Source organism: Rattus norvegicus, chromosome 1 (assembly GCF_036323735.1).
Source record: "Rattus norvegicus strain BN/NHsdMcwi chromosome 1, GRCr8, whole genome shotgun sequence".
In the NCBI taxonomy this organism is placed as follows: Eukaryota; Metazoa; Chordata; class Mammalia; order Rodentia; family Muridae; genus Rattus; species Rattus norvegicus.
Genome location: NC_086019.1, coordinates 163,561,073 through 163,575,589, shown reverse-complemented (window position 1 = coordinate 163,575,589; position 14,517 = coordinate 163,561,073). Strand labels below are relative to the sequence as shown.

At 41.6% G+C, this 14,517-nt stretch overlaps 1 long non-coding RNA gene across 1 annotated transcript; it reads right to left on the bottom strand.

The window, feature by feature from the left end:
* Positions 1-6,890: 6,890 nt before the first annotated feature.
* Positions 6,891-13,584, bottom strand: LOC134483763 (uncharacterized). The gene is made up of 2 exons (XR_010060713.1): positions 13,305-13,584; positions 6,891-7,563 (listed from the first exon to the last, which is right to left on the bottom strand). It is a non-coding gene; the product is annotated as an uncharacterized LOC134483763 (long non-coding RNA).
* Between the last annotated feature and the right edge of the window lie 933 nt (positions 13,585-14,517).

Below are 14,517 nucleotides of genomic sequence, written 5' to 3'. Positions count from 1 at the left end.
AAGCGCTCTACCACTGAGCTAAATCCCCAACCCCGGCAAACTAATTTTTAATAACTATAATATCACCTAATGGTTTTAATTTAACTTCCCTTATCAATAGATAATAGATTGGTAGGTGATGTTTCTCTAGTTTTTCACTATCTCAAGAGGAATGCTGTTAAGAGGAGAAAAAAATAGATCCTTTGGTTGTTAGAGTTAAGGGACTTGATTGTTCATAGCTTTGTTCTAATGTGTGAGCTTGAGCAAACCCCACTCCTCTAGGGTAAGTCACCATTAAGAGGTTAGAAAGTATCCCCTTGGGCTGGAGAGATGGCTCAGTGGTTAAGAGCACTGACTGCTCTTCCAGAGGTCCTGAGTTCAAATCCCAGCAACCACATGGTGGCTCACAACCATCTGCAATGAGATCTGATGCCCTCTTCTGGTGTGTCTGAAGACAGCTACAATGTACTCATATATAATAAAAAAGTAAATCTTTAAAAATAAAAGTATCCCCTTGAGTTTATGGTCAACATGAAGCATCTCTCATTGTAAAGTGTGTGCATACCGTAACTTTTAAAAACATAGGTTCCAGTAAATCCACTTAAAGGCTTGGACTGCAGCCAGTTTAAGCAGTTTAGATGTGTTGAAGAAACAGTTAACCAGTAGTAGACAATTGTCAGTCACATAAATACTCTTCAGGCCTAGGCTTCTCTGGCACTCTGAGGCTGCAGAGCACCTCCTGAGAACTGGCTGTTGGCCCACTCGTGTGGAATGCTTGCTCACTGCACCTGTTGTGGATGCTGCTTAGCCGTTTCTGACCTAAGTCTGCAGTGCCCTTTCCTCCTGGAAACTGGTGCCCATCAATCACATCCTCCTGTTTCTCAGCTCTTCACACTTTCCTCGGGTGGATGTAAGTCTTCTCAAGCAGAAAGAATTGCTAAAGAAGGGAAAGGTCATTATTTGAAATTTTCTATTGCTAATCTTGCCAGAGTCCTTGTCTGGTGAGTTCAGTAACCCAGAACTGAGATGTGGAGTCAGCGAAAGAAAGGACTCTGACCACTTGTCATTCAAGCAAGTGGCCTCGAATATCTCGAGCCATTTTTATTACACAGAATTTCAGAGCATTCAGTTTCAGACTTCCCTTAATCATTATCCAAGAATCTCAACCAGTACTTATGAAAGTCCCCCTTACTTCCTTGTCGTCAGTGATTCCCCTTTCCCATGTCTATGCAGTAAAATATTACAATCCAAATGACTATGTCATGGCTAAGCACACCTGAATATTGCCAGCCAAAATGATTTAAGTTGTATGACAGGCCAAGTGATTGTATCTAGCCAGCCACAACTAGTTTGTGCACAGGCCAGCAGCAGACATACAGTTTCAAAGTAAAAGACAATTAGAACCCAAACAAACTTTTAACAGGAATATAACCTTTGTCTTTTATTACCTTTTAACTCAGTATGCTTACAATGCATTGTACGTTGTCCTTATGCTCTAATCTGTCTTAGATTTACAGTGTGGTCCTGCTCTATACAACTTTCCTGTAAAGAGCTGAGGCTGACAATTAACACTTCTCCCTCAGCTCCTACTGTTCTTTTATTTTTGTACGAGTCCTTACCTGAGGCAAAGATGGCGCTATCCAACATCCATTTCTTTTAAGAGCTCACTAAGTAACTTACTTACTAACTTATCCTAGAGTGAACTAACTTGTCCTGAGAATGAACTCTTTAGGCCCTATCTTCTCTGAGTTTCGAACATTCCTCTCTTCAATGTCTTGGTGAGCTTAGGTCCTCAGAAGAAGTAGTTGACATTGCCAAGTCCCTTCCTTTTTCCTCATACATTCCTATCAATTTTGGGACCATCCAATAAGGGATCTTTACAGGTCTTAGTCATGTCTTTACATAACCTTTTGACATCATGGCTCCATCTCCAAAGGTCTGACTCAGCCCCTTTGGTTATCATTCCCACTGGTCCTTGCCAAATGGGAGAGTTCCAAGGGGCCTTGCCTCAAGAAGGTCATTCACAGAACCTTCATGCTCCTTTCCCAGGAGAGACAACATGGCTACTGCCAAATGTAAGTGGCAATATTAATGTTTATAATACTCTCACATATATTTCAAAAACTTTTGCTTTAGAACATCAGGGGATAGAAGAACAAGCAAAGTCTCTCTTTGAGTCAATGAGCCTGTGAAGACCTCTTTAACTGCATTTTGTCTCCTCTGTCACTAGCCTGACTGTCCCTAAGCCTTGTCCGCACAAGAGTCTGCAGGGAAAACCCCTGTCTTACAGTAATACTGATTTTTTTTTTTTTTTGTAAGAGTATACCTGTCCTCAATGACCAAGTACTCTGTTATTAAATAGAATAATCTTAGCCTGGCTAAAGATATACATGTTTAGGTCTCCTCTGATGTCTGTACCACTTTAAGAATCAACAAAATTTATAAACCTGATAATAAAATCGGATGTGGTGGTGCACATCTGAAATCCCAGCACTAGGGAGACAGGAAGATGGCTATGGTTGAGGCCAGCATCGTCTACGTAGCATGTTACAGGTCAGCCAAGGCTACATGATGAGACTCTGTCTCAAAACTCCATGACCTGGTATTCTGGTGGTGTTTGTGACCTCTTTCTCTGAATTTTTTGAATTCCTATGTAATTGCCAGGTGGTAAGGGAGTGTCTGAGTTGTGGGAAATAAGTTAAAGGTGAGGTCTTGGAGAAACAAGAACAACCCAAGCCATAAATCAGTAGTTGAAAAGAAATAAGAACAGGCTAGAAAAAAATAACATAGAAATGAAAAAAGAAAAAAATCAGTGAAAAGTTAGACAGCACCAAAGTTAGCAATGGAATTGAGAATCCTTAGCATATGCCTTAAAAGTGTATGCGACCTATGTAGACAGACGACCTATCAAAATTAAATCGAGATGAGATGAGCATTTAAAGAGATCGATAACAAGCAAATGAGGTGGAAGCAGTAACAAAATTATCTCCCATCTAAAACAGTCCAGTCTCACAATGGGTTCACTACCGAAAGCTTCCAGATACTTAACAATCTAACACCAGCACTTCTCAGACTGGTCCATAAACTAGGAGAGGAACGCAAGCTACCAGACTCCTCCGATGAAGCCAGCGTTACTCTGGTAACCCAGTTAAAGACAGCAAAAATTATAACCAATCTCACTGATGGACATAGGCAAAAGTTATTAAAACATTTGCAAACCAGGTTCAAGAACACATCAAAAGGCCATTTACCATCTGAAGTGCTTTAATCCAAAGAGGCTGGAATGGTTCAACATGCAAACCAGTATAAGGATCCAAAGGCAGAAATCACAGCATCATCTAAGTAAATGAACAAAAGGCTTTTGGTAAAATCCAGCATTCTTTCATGATAGAAATCCCAAAGAGACAAGGAGTAGAAGGAATATATCTACATATAATAATGTCTATATGTAACAAAGCTATATTCACAATTACACTCAATGAGAAACTGCATTTCCAGTAAAATGAGCAATAGACACATATGGTCTCTTTCTCTACACTTAAGCTAGAACAACATGATGAAACAAGGGATACAAATAGGAAAGGAAAAAGTAGATGATAAGATTTCATATACAGAAGAGCTAAAAGAAAACTTAGTCTTCCTATAAACACTTTCTGAAAAGTGGTGGCATACAAGATTACCATATAAAAATTAAAAGCATTATGTGCCTATCAACAACCATGCTAAGAAAGGAAAGAGGAAAGCAATCCCATTCACAGCTGTCCTATCTGACCCTGCCCACACACTCACCTGGCAGAGCCCTTGGGATAAATCTAACCAAAGAAGTGGAAGACCTTAACAATGAAAACACCAAAACGCTGAAGAAGGAAATTGAAGATCTATGCTTGCAGATTATAACTGAATATTGTCAAATCGTTAGATTAAGAAATCCAAAGATTTGATGTAATCCCCATCAAAATTTAATGCCATTTTCATAGAAAAAGTTACTAAAATTTATGCAGAAACATAGAACACTTTGATCAAAGCAGTCAGTGCTAAACAAAAAAAAAAAAAAATGCTGATTCCAAGTTGTACCATGGAGCCATAGTGACCGCCCATTACCACACAGATCAGTGGAGCATAAGAGCCATGTGTTAATTCATGCTACCACAGCTACCTTATTTATTAAAAAAAAAAAATGCCAAAAAAAAAAAAAAAACCACACACACACATGGTGGAGGAAAGTGCATTTTTAACAAATGGTGCTGGTAATATTGCATACCCACATGTAAAAAAAAAAAAAAGAAAGAAAGAACGAAACCAGACCCCTTCTCTAGCCCTGTACAAGACCAACTCCAGATGGACCAAAGACCTCAATGTAAGATCTCAGACTGAGACCTAGAGGGGGAAGTAGAGAAACCAGTCAAGTTGCAGGCACAGGAAAGGCTGTTCTGAATTGAAGCCAGCTACGAAGTAATGCCAACTATTCACAAATGAGAGAGAACTCACCAAACTGTCACTGAAAAGCTGAATAATGAGATCATTATGTGAAGAGACAGCCCAAAGAGTGGAGCAGAATCTTCGCTAGCTATATTTCTAACAAATTAATATCTACTGAGAACTTTTAAAAACTAAGGAAATGTTCTGGTTTCCTTACTGTTGCTGTGGAAAAAACAACAAACAAACAAACAAACAAACAAAAAATGTCCTGACCAAAGGCAACTGAAGGGAGAAAGTTTGTTTCACTGTTTAGGGTATAGTACATCCAGGGAATCTGGGCAGGGAGTTGAAGCCAAACTCACAGGAGTTCTTGAAGGAGGAGTGCTGCTTGCTGGCTGACTCACAGGCTTCGGCTCAGCTAGCTTTCTTGTATAGCCCAGGATCCCCTGTCTAGTGATGTTACTGTCCTGCCTGCAGTAGGCAGGGTCTGCCTACACCAAGTAACAATCAAAACAGTCCTCCGCAGACAAGACCAGACGCTAATTTGATGTATGCAATTCTTCAAACGAAGCTTTCTTTAGACGACTGTAGGCTGTGTGATCTTGGCAAAGCTAAGCAGGACAAGAAATCAACCAGCTAATCAATAGAGGAATTATGGATAGCTCTCAGGAGATGAAATACGAAATGACCAATAGACATACAAAAAAACATGTTCACCCTCAGTAGAGATCAGAGAAACTGAAATTGAAAATATCTTGCAACTCCATCTTCTTCTGGTGTCTGTGAGCATGGTTACACAAGGCAAACATATACACACATGTCCACGTTGTGTACATGTGATGTGTGGAATTTCATACCTATACACGCATCATATAATGGTTGCAAAAGGAACCATTATTTATTGTTGGTGTGACACTACGCAACTCACTGCGGAGGCTGCTTAAACTAAAACATCTATATGACCTAGCTGTGTCTGGTCTAGATACTTATCAATGGGACTCCTAATTAACATGTCACGGTCATACAGCGTTTCTATTAACCTAGTTACAAAGTTAGCCCAAATGTCCAACGTCAGAGGAGCAGATAAGAAAATTGTGGTATATACACTTAAAGCACCCCCCTCAGCTATACAAATGAAATTACATCATTTGCAGAAAGGTGCGTAGCTCATGGTGATCACATTTAGCCAGTTTTAGACAAATGTGAGAGGAAGTTCTCTCTCGTTTGTGAACAAAACCTTGTATGTGTTTATGACATGAAGGTAGAAGTGACATCGTCTAGAGAAACAAAGGGGACTAAAAGGAGGGCAGTAAAGTTTAGGAGGGGGGAGCATATCCTCCAATGGTACACACTTGCATGAAAATGTCCTTATGCAACACCATAGCATGTATAATGAATGTCGTGATGAAGAAATGCTTATTACGTAGAAAAAAAATGCAATCAGCCAAGAACAACTCAACCATTCTGGTGTTTTAGGTTAGGCGCTTCCCGAGAAGCAGGCTGTGGGCAGAGTCTGGCCAGGTGCTCCTTATTCGTGGCCCCTAACATTATTACTTTAGAGCACCAGGGCAGCGGAACGAAAGGTGCAGAGGGAGAGTAGATGTGGTGCAAGCCTGCTTGGGTGACCTTTCCTGACTGCTGACTTCTGGATGTAAGTTGATGTTGAGTCTGAACGGCCAGAAGATTGTGCCCTCGTATCGGTTACTTATTTGCTGTTGGATGTGGGCCAACCTGAGTGAAGGGCTCAACTTCAAGAGTAGGGCCTCCTCCTGATGGGGAAAACCCAGAAGTACCTGATGATCGAGCACTGATAGCAGTTCCTGCAGCGTGGCTGTGGGCCTTCCAGGAAGGAGGACCTCCTAAGTGTGTCCCAGCATCTATGACAGGAGAAATCCAGGTGATTCACCCTTCTGCAGAGTTCTCAACTAATAACCAAAAGCCTTGGAAATGGCTCTGAATTGTTTTCGTAATAAAATTGTATTTTCTAGAACATCTTAAGATAAATGGAGCCCTTTTGCCAACCTTTAAAGGGAGGACAGTGGTATTTTTTATTTCTTCCTCCAATGTTTATTAGCTGGAATTCTACTGTCAGGAAGAGCTCCCCTGCCGAAGACCACCCAGGGGAGTGTCTCAGCAGAGGGACCAAGGCTTGGATTCCAGGTAGAGAGTGGATTCGGCGTGACAGACAGACACAAACTTGAGGTGTGTGCTGCTGCAAAAAGCTTTACCTCTTGGCATAGATTTAAGCAATTAGAACAGGTACATCATAATTGGCGATCATCCAGCTCTTATTCATCACCCAACCGAATGTCCCTTGCAAGGAGGAGAGCTGAACGCACAGTCTAGGAAACAATTCTCAGCTGCAAACAATAGTTTAGAAAACTGCAGTTATACTGCCAGACTTGTGGGCACCAGATATGCATTCAACATTTACCTTTGTTCTAATAAAGTTTAAACCCTATAATTATGGTCCCCCAGAATAATATAGAAACTTTGTAACCATTCTATAATTTCTTTTATTTCTTGCTCAATGTTAATTTCTCTTTTCCTTCTAGTTAACTCTTGATAAGTTTGTTCAACTTGTTGGAACATATCCATGATCTTTCTAAAAGAGTCACTACTATCCTGAATCATGCTAAACAAAACTTTCCCAAAAGGGGGAAAAGCCTTTTCTGGAACAGTCATGTTCTTAATAGCTGCAATTAATTTCTCTCCTATTTGCTGGGAACTAATGGGTGCAGCAGTTGAATTCATAGCAGCCGTTGAGTTCATCAGAGTCATGATGGTGTGAGACGATTCCGTCTCTGAACTTTCAGTTCCTGAGACATCTAAAGGTACATGACCATCTTCCCGCACTGCTATATTCTTAAAATCAGATGTTGTTGACAGGCTTAAAGTTTCTAAGATCACCAAGGCTAGAACACAGAAGGCACCTCCACCGCAAGCGTAGACCCCAGTCATCATCTATTTGTAGGGAGACGGCCAGGACCTGCAGGAAGCCAAGCCATTCCAGGGACAGGCCTCTGTTGTGGATAGAAACGAAGCACAAGAGCTTCACATCACAAGAACTCCACTGGAGTGGGTGTGGCAGTTCCTGGTTTTTTGTTCTTAAGACGAAGCTCCAGGATATCTCGCCTGACGGTATGGAGGGACTTCAGGATCAGCCTAAAAAGAACAGGGAAGATCAATAATACAACAATCACGAGCCCTAACCCTATGGCTGTGCAGATTCAATACTGAATCCAATCCATAGGATTCAAAGCTTTCAAACTTTTAGTAAACGATGCTGCAAGTTTATCCACGTTCCAGGCATCTAAATCTCTCTGACTCATGGCTGTAATCTGTTCCTGTAATTGTTGCAAGTCATAAGAAATATTTGTATCCTTCCAAACTCCTAGCAAATGAGCTTTAGTTCTACTCCAATTCTCTGATTCATTATAAGGTAAAGGAGTCACACAGATATAATGAAAACTAGAACGACTTCTGGTGGCAAGCCTGGTCTTAATAGAATCAACACCTTGTCCTAATTCTAAAATCACCTCTTCTAAGACATTAATTCTTGCTTCTAATTTTCTATCAATAAGATGTTGCGCTGAGAGAGCCACAGAAATATGTCTATGCATTTCACTAACAAAAGTAGCTGTCTGCATCTCTTTAACTAAAGCTGGAGTGGATACGGCAAAGGATATTAGGATAGCAATCAATGTCAAAATTCCTAAAATTAAGGCGGCCACAAATCTCTTAGGTCTAATTAAGTCATTAATGGTTTCTAAAGCTTGTAATCCAGAATTATCAAACCAAGGATCAGAGCCTATGTCTACTGGCAGCATAACATAAGCAGGTCGTTTTACAATCGACATAACAGCAAATTCTTTATCCAATCCAGATAGACAAAATACAGGTTTCACAAGTCATGTGATAAGACAAGATAAATATTAGTAGCAGTCATTTCAGAATGAGCAGATGTTACGATATCCTTTGCTTCTTTAGTTAATTTTTTTTTTAGCTGTGTCAGAGTTGGGAACTTCTCTGCGATCTCCTCTAGGGAAAGTCCCTGAAAGGCTGCTTGGGTTTTTCGCAGAGTCTGTTTCTGTCTGCGCCTTCCTCTTCTTGACAGCTGAACTCGGGGGGCAGTCTGATCACTCTGTCAGGCACCCAGATTGGGGAGTCTACATCCTGTGGAAACACAGAACCATAGCCTTGTCCTGAGGCCATTAAAATATCAGGGCCCCTCCAGGCTCCCGAAAGTAAGTCCTTCCACAGAACTAGAGGTTTGGGAATTGTTCTTCCTGTTTCAGCATGTCTTGTCACAGGAGTTACTCCTTCCTCGCCTGTGTTCAAATAATTTAGAACAAACAAAGCATGAGTTAATAAGTGGTGAGGAGAGAGATATGAGTTAGCATTTTTCAATCTCTGAACTTGAGCTTTTAATGTCTGATGTGCTCTTTCCACAATTGCTTGTCCTTGAGGATTATATGGAATTTCAGTGCTGTGTTCTATGCCCCATGTGGCCAAAAATTTCTTTAAGGATTTTGACACATAGGCTGGAGCATTGTCTGTCTTCAGCTTTCTGTGTCTTCCCATATTAGCAAAGCTAGCACATAAGTGTTGAATAATATATTTTACTGCTTCCTCTGTTCTTGCTGATGTGAATGTGAATGTGTCTACAGTGACATGCACATAGTAAAGCCTTCCAAACTCAGGCATGTGAGTAACATCCATTTGCCGTAACACATGAGGCTTTAAGCCTCTGGGATTAACACCCATTTTCTGTACTGCCCCCGCAGAGGGTGGGGCAGGTAGTACATTGTTTAACAATCTGCCTGACCTGTGCTCGAGCTATGCCAAAGACTCTTTGCAAAGCCAGAGCATTCTGATGATGTAAATCATGGCTCTCCTTAGCCTGTTCCAAGGCCGTAAAGATTCTGGTATATGAATCTGCCAGCTCATTACCCTGAGCTAGGGGTCCAGATAGTTTAGTATGTCCCTTTATGTGTCCCACATAGAACTTATAAGTTCTACTCTGTATCAACTTTTGTAACTTCATTAACAGGGGTAAAATAACTGAGTTTCCAGCTAGCAAGGCTGTCTCTATAGCTGGGAAAAGTCCAACTATATATTTAGAATCTGTATAAAGATTAAAAGCTTCATTAAACTCTTCAAAGGCCATTATTACAGCAATTATTTCTACTTGCTGTGCTGATAGTCCCTGTAGGGAGGTTTGTTCTACAGGCCAAGACTGTGGCCAGTCTTTTTTTGCTAATCGGGTTCTGTCTACTCCCGTATCTAGGAGACCATTAAAAAGTTCTCCACTAATCCTTATTTTCTTAAAAGGTCTTTGTTTTCCTATGTCAGCTACCCAGGGCACCAAGTCTGAGGAACCAAATTGTCCCTGACCTCTCTCTGTCTTTATTTCAGGGTTAGGTAATCTTATGTAAGGTAGCAATAACAGTTGGGCTATGTGTTGTCCTTTTCTTATTATACAGGTCTCCTTTCCAGCTTTAACCATGACCTTAATTTTCCATGTGAAGTCAGCATCTATAATTCCAGGCAAGACCTCAAGCCATACTTTGTAATTAGAGCTCCTTCCAATAAGAAGACCTGTACACCTTCTAGGCACCTCCCTAGAACTGAAGTAGGGACCAGTGTGACACCATCTGTGTTGGACAGTATCACATCTTGACCAGCTGTCAAATCTAACCCTGCACTTCCTGGAGTTGCCCTTGACAAATCATGAATAGTAAACTCTGGTGCTTCTGAATTTAATCCAGCTTTTGCTTCCGTAAAGCAGCCCTCTCTTTGTGTGGGGCTGAGAGGATGCCCCCACCTAGTTTTTTGATTGTTCTGGGGCATCTTCTATTTTTATACCACCCTTGTTAAACTTAGACTTGCGTTCATTCTTCCAGTGCCTTCCTTTTTGACACCTAGGACAGAGTCCTGGTGCTTGCTTTCTATTACTATTCTGTCTTCCTTGTTTTCCCTTCTTGCACTCTTTCCTTATATGTCCTGTTTCCCCACAGTCGAAGCATGTGGGTGGAGGTCTATATTTTCCACCTCCATATGTCTGTTTTTACAAAGGCGCCGAACTGTTGACCTTTCATCGCTGCAGCATAGGCCATTCCCTATACCACTGTTGGTGAGGCGTCCTTACGGGCCTTTATATAGTCCTGAAGACTCCCTGATTTTCTTATAGGTCTGATCAAGTCCTAACACAATGACTTGGCATTTTCCCATGTTAATTGTTTCAGTAAAATGTCTGTCCCCTCACTGGGGGGCAGCATCCTACTTATTGCCTCCTCTAATCATGAGACAAATGTCTGATAAGGTTCCTCATTAGATTACCTTATCCCTGATAAGGTAGTTCCCTTGGTCCCAGGAGGAGGAATGGCCCACCATGCCAAGACGGCATTAGCAGTAATTTCCTTCAATGTTTGTTTTGGTATCGCCACTTGAGCATTAGGTGCTAGGAAGGACCCAGTCTCAAGTAGCATATCCATGGTAACCTTAGGACCCTTCTTAGCATTAGCATACTTCTTCACTGTGTCTTTTGATCTTTCTTCATAATCCATTCTCCAGAGGACATAGTCCCCTGGGGCCAATGTACCTTTAGCCGTCTGATGTCAATCATGCAGAGTCAACCATTGACTAGCCACCGTGTCCACAATCTGTACTGTATAGGGGGCAGAAGCTCCCATCGGCTTAACAGCTGATTGCAATTCTTTTAGGGTCTTAAGAGGGAGAGGTTCCCATTCAGGCTCTTCGTCCTCACCGTCCAAATGATGTATCACAGGGAAGGCAAAGGTAGCATCCCCTTCTTGCCTAGCTTGAGCAATGGCTCCCTGGAATCCTATAGGAGTAAGTAAACCTTTCTTCCTAGGAGCAGGCTTGGGCTTTGGCCTCCTCATGGACAGAGCCGTCCTGTCATGATGATGATCCCTATCCTCAAGGGGCTCATACCTAGCAGCTTCCTCCTCCAAGTCTGCCTCATCTTCTGTATCTAAGATGTCATCCTCCTTATCCTTTTTTTATTGCTGCCATATGACTTGAGGTGACAGGAGCCAAGGGTATGGCTTCATGGCTCAGCAAAGCTGTCTCCTCTACTAAAAATTCCAAATATGTTTTGTTAGTTAAAATATCTCTGATTTGTAGCCAGAGTGGATATGCTTGGTGAGGGATGGAGCCCTCCCTATTTTCTAAGGTGTACTTCTTCATCTCTTTTCCCACTCTCTTCCAATCAGGGAGATCGAGACTTCCATCCTCAGGGAACTCAAATGATTTCAGCTTGATTCATGCAATACAGTGGTTCTCAACCTTACTAATGCCCTTTAATACAGTTCCACATGCTGTAGTGACTCCGAACCATAAAATTATTTCATTGCTACTTCATAACTAATTTTGCTACTGGCATGAATCGTAATGCAAATATCTGATGTGCAGGATATCTGTCTGATATGCAACCTCTGAAAGGATTGAGAAGAATATGCTGAGAACCACTGATCTAACACAAAAATGTACATTGGACCATTATCAGGTTCTAGCAGCCACTGAGCTATTGCTAAGAACACTGTTATTAATCCTTTGTTTATTATTATTACAGAGGAGAGCATTGAGTCACCTTGGAATACAGTTTGTATAGCAAAGGTTTTGTTCTACCTTCTACTTTTATTCTAGCTTTATTTTCTCTATAGCACCCTCTTGAAATGACCAAGAGACTTTTTTTTCCACATGTCTATAAGATGTCATGATATTTTAAATTTTTCTATTATTTTTTGTGCATTAGTGTTTTGCCTGAATGTTTGTATGTGCACTGTGGTGATTTGAATATGCTTGGCCCAGAGATTGGCACTATTAGGGGGTGTGATCTTGTTGGAGTAGGTGTGGCTTTGTTGGAGGAAGTGTGTGACTGTAGGCAGTAGGCTTTGGGCAGTGGGCTTCGAATCCCTCTCCCTAGCTGTCTAGGAGACAGACAGTCTTCTCCTGGATGCAGTCAGATCAAGATGTAGAACTCTCAGCTCCTCCAGCACCATGTCTGCCTGAGGCTGCCATGCTTTCCAACATGATGACAATGGACTGAACCTCTGAACCTGTAAGCCGGCACCAATTAAATATTGTCCTTTGTAAGAGTTGCCTTGATCAAAGTGTCTCTTCACAGCAATGAAACCCTAAGGCTTCACCTGATGCAGGCCTGGTGCTTTCAAACCTTAGAAGTGGGTATTGGGTCCTGTGGCAGTGGGGTTAAGAACGTTTGTGAATCATCATGTGGGTACAGGTGCTGGGACCTAAACCTAGGTCCTCTCAACCTCTGGGGCATCTCTCTCCCGCACCATGTTCTCATAACATTAAACATTCAATCCAGTCCTTTGTAAGTGGTTGTTCCCCCACCCCTATTTTACACAGGTTCTTGATATGTAGCCTTAAGTACTCTGGAACTTACTGTTGAAACCCAGCAGATTTAGAGCATGTGGTGGTCCTCCTGCCTCTGCTTCTACAGTGCTGTTATTTTACCCCATATCTGGTAGAAGGATCCTGTTAGGTCAGCTCTTCTGCCATGACCTCGTCTCTTTCTTCTGGCTATCTTGTTTTCAAGTAAGGTCAGGTACTCAAAGCCTATGCTACACCTCTTTCCCCAGCTCTGGAATCAGCCGTTTTTCTTTGGAGTCCTGGTTCCTTTCAGAAGAAAACCACTTGATTTTAGCCCAGTGTTGTTAGGTTAATCTCTCACCAGTTTTAAACGTTCAACTATGGCCCCTCCCACAATTCTACGCAATTTGCTCAGGCTCATGGATTCAAATCCAATAGAAGCCTATTTTTTTCCAGCCTTTAAGTTAATATGCCATCTTTCCCTTTATTTCTTTTGCCAAATTCCTTTATGTTTTACTTGGTTCCAACAAAAAGTGAGTTCATACCGCTTCTCTCCATGTGAGAAATATCAAGTTCACTTCAAGGAAGAAGACCCCATATTGATGCACTGGAGCAAGAGGCGGCAGCCATTCGGGAGAGAAAATCCTAAGATGACCGAAATGAAAGGGAGGCACTCTTTGTTCCTTGGCAGACAGGACTCTGCCCCCTGGCATCACCACAGGCAGAGGAGGAGTGCAAGTCTGGCCAAGTCCACCCCGTTGTGCTGTGTCCTATCTTTGTGTTGTCACACTGGGGGTGTGATTTTTATTAAGGTCAGGGTTACCATCGTACATCTTACTGAGTATTATAAGTCAAACGCCAAGTCCCTCCCCACCGGTCAATGCCACTACGCTAAATGTCCTGGTTCATATGTTAACCTGATATATAAGGGACCACTGTGTGGGTTTTGATGCCAATGCACTCCACGTCTCCATTTCGTCGGTTGGCTGTGTTTTTTTTTTTTTTTTTTTTTTTGTTTTGTTTTGTTTGTTTGTTTGTTTTTGTTTTTGTTTTTTTTTTCATTCTCCTTTTAGTCTCCTCTGGTAGCCTGGTTGACCTGAGGGTTTGTTTTGTTTGTTTGTTTCTGTTCCTGTTTTTTATTTTTTTTTTAAAGACAGTAATTTTTAGCTCTCTTTGTCCCCATCCCTGCCTGACCTCTTAGATGATGCAGTGTCTCAAAAGGGGTCTTTTCCTCTTTTGATGTTGGTAGGTGGGGAAGAATGGCGTGATCCCTGCACATGACTGTGAAACAAGAGAATGGATTCATTACTTGGGGACAGATACACGCTCGTAAATGTGTGTACACAATATATCGTAAATTATCTACGGTACAGGAGAGTGAACCTAGGATTTTACACCTGCTAGGCAAGTGCTCAGCCACCTAACTAGTTTTTCAGCTCTGTTTATACTTTTTTATTTTTATCTTGCAAGAGAGGCAAATTGTTCCAGTTGGCCTTAAACTCATTCTATAGTCCAGACAGAGGAAGCTTAACAGTCCTCCAGCTTTAGTCTCTTACCAGACTAGCAGAGTTCATAGCCCTGTGCCATGAGGCCCTGATAAATAAATACATTTTGGAACTTTTGTAAGAAGAGTGCCCAGTGTTTTGTGTGAAAACACCCTCTTCCTTTTCAATCCTTTTTTTTTTTTTTTTTTTAATAGTCCTCTCTGAGTCCCGGAACCTTTGCTCAGACAATTAGGTGTCTAGGGAAGCTTTAGGC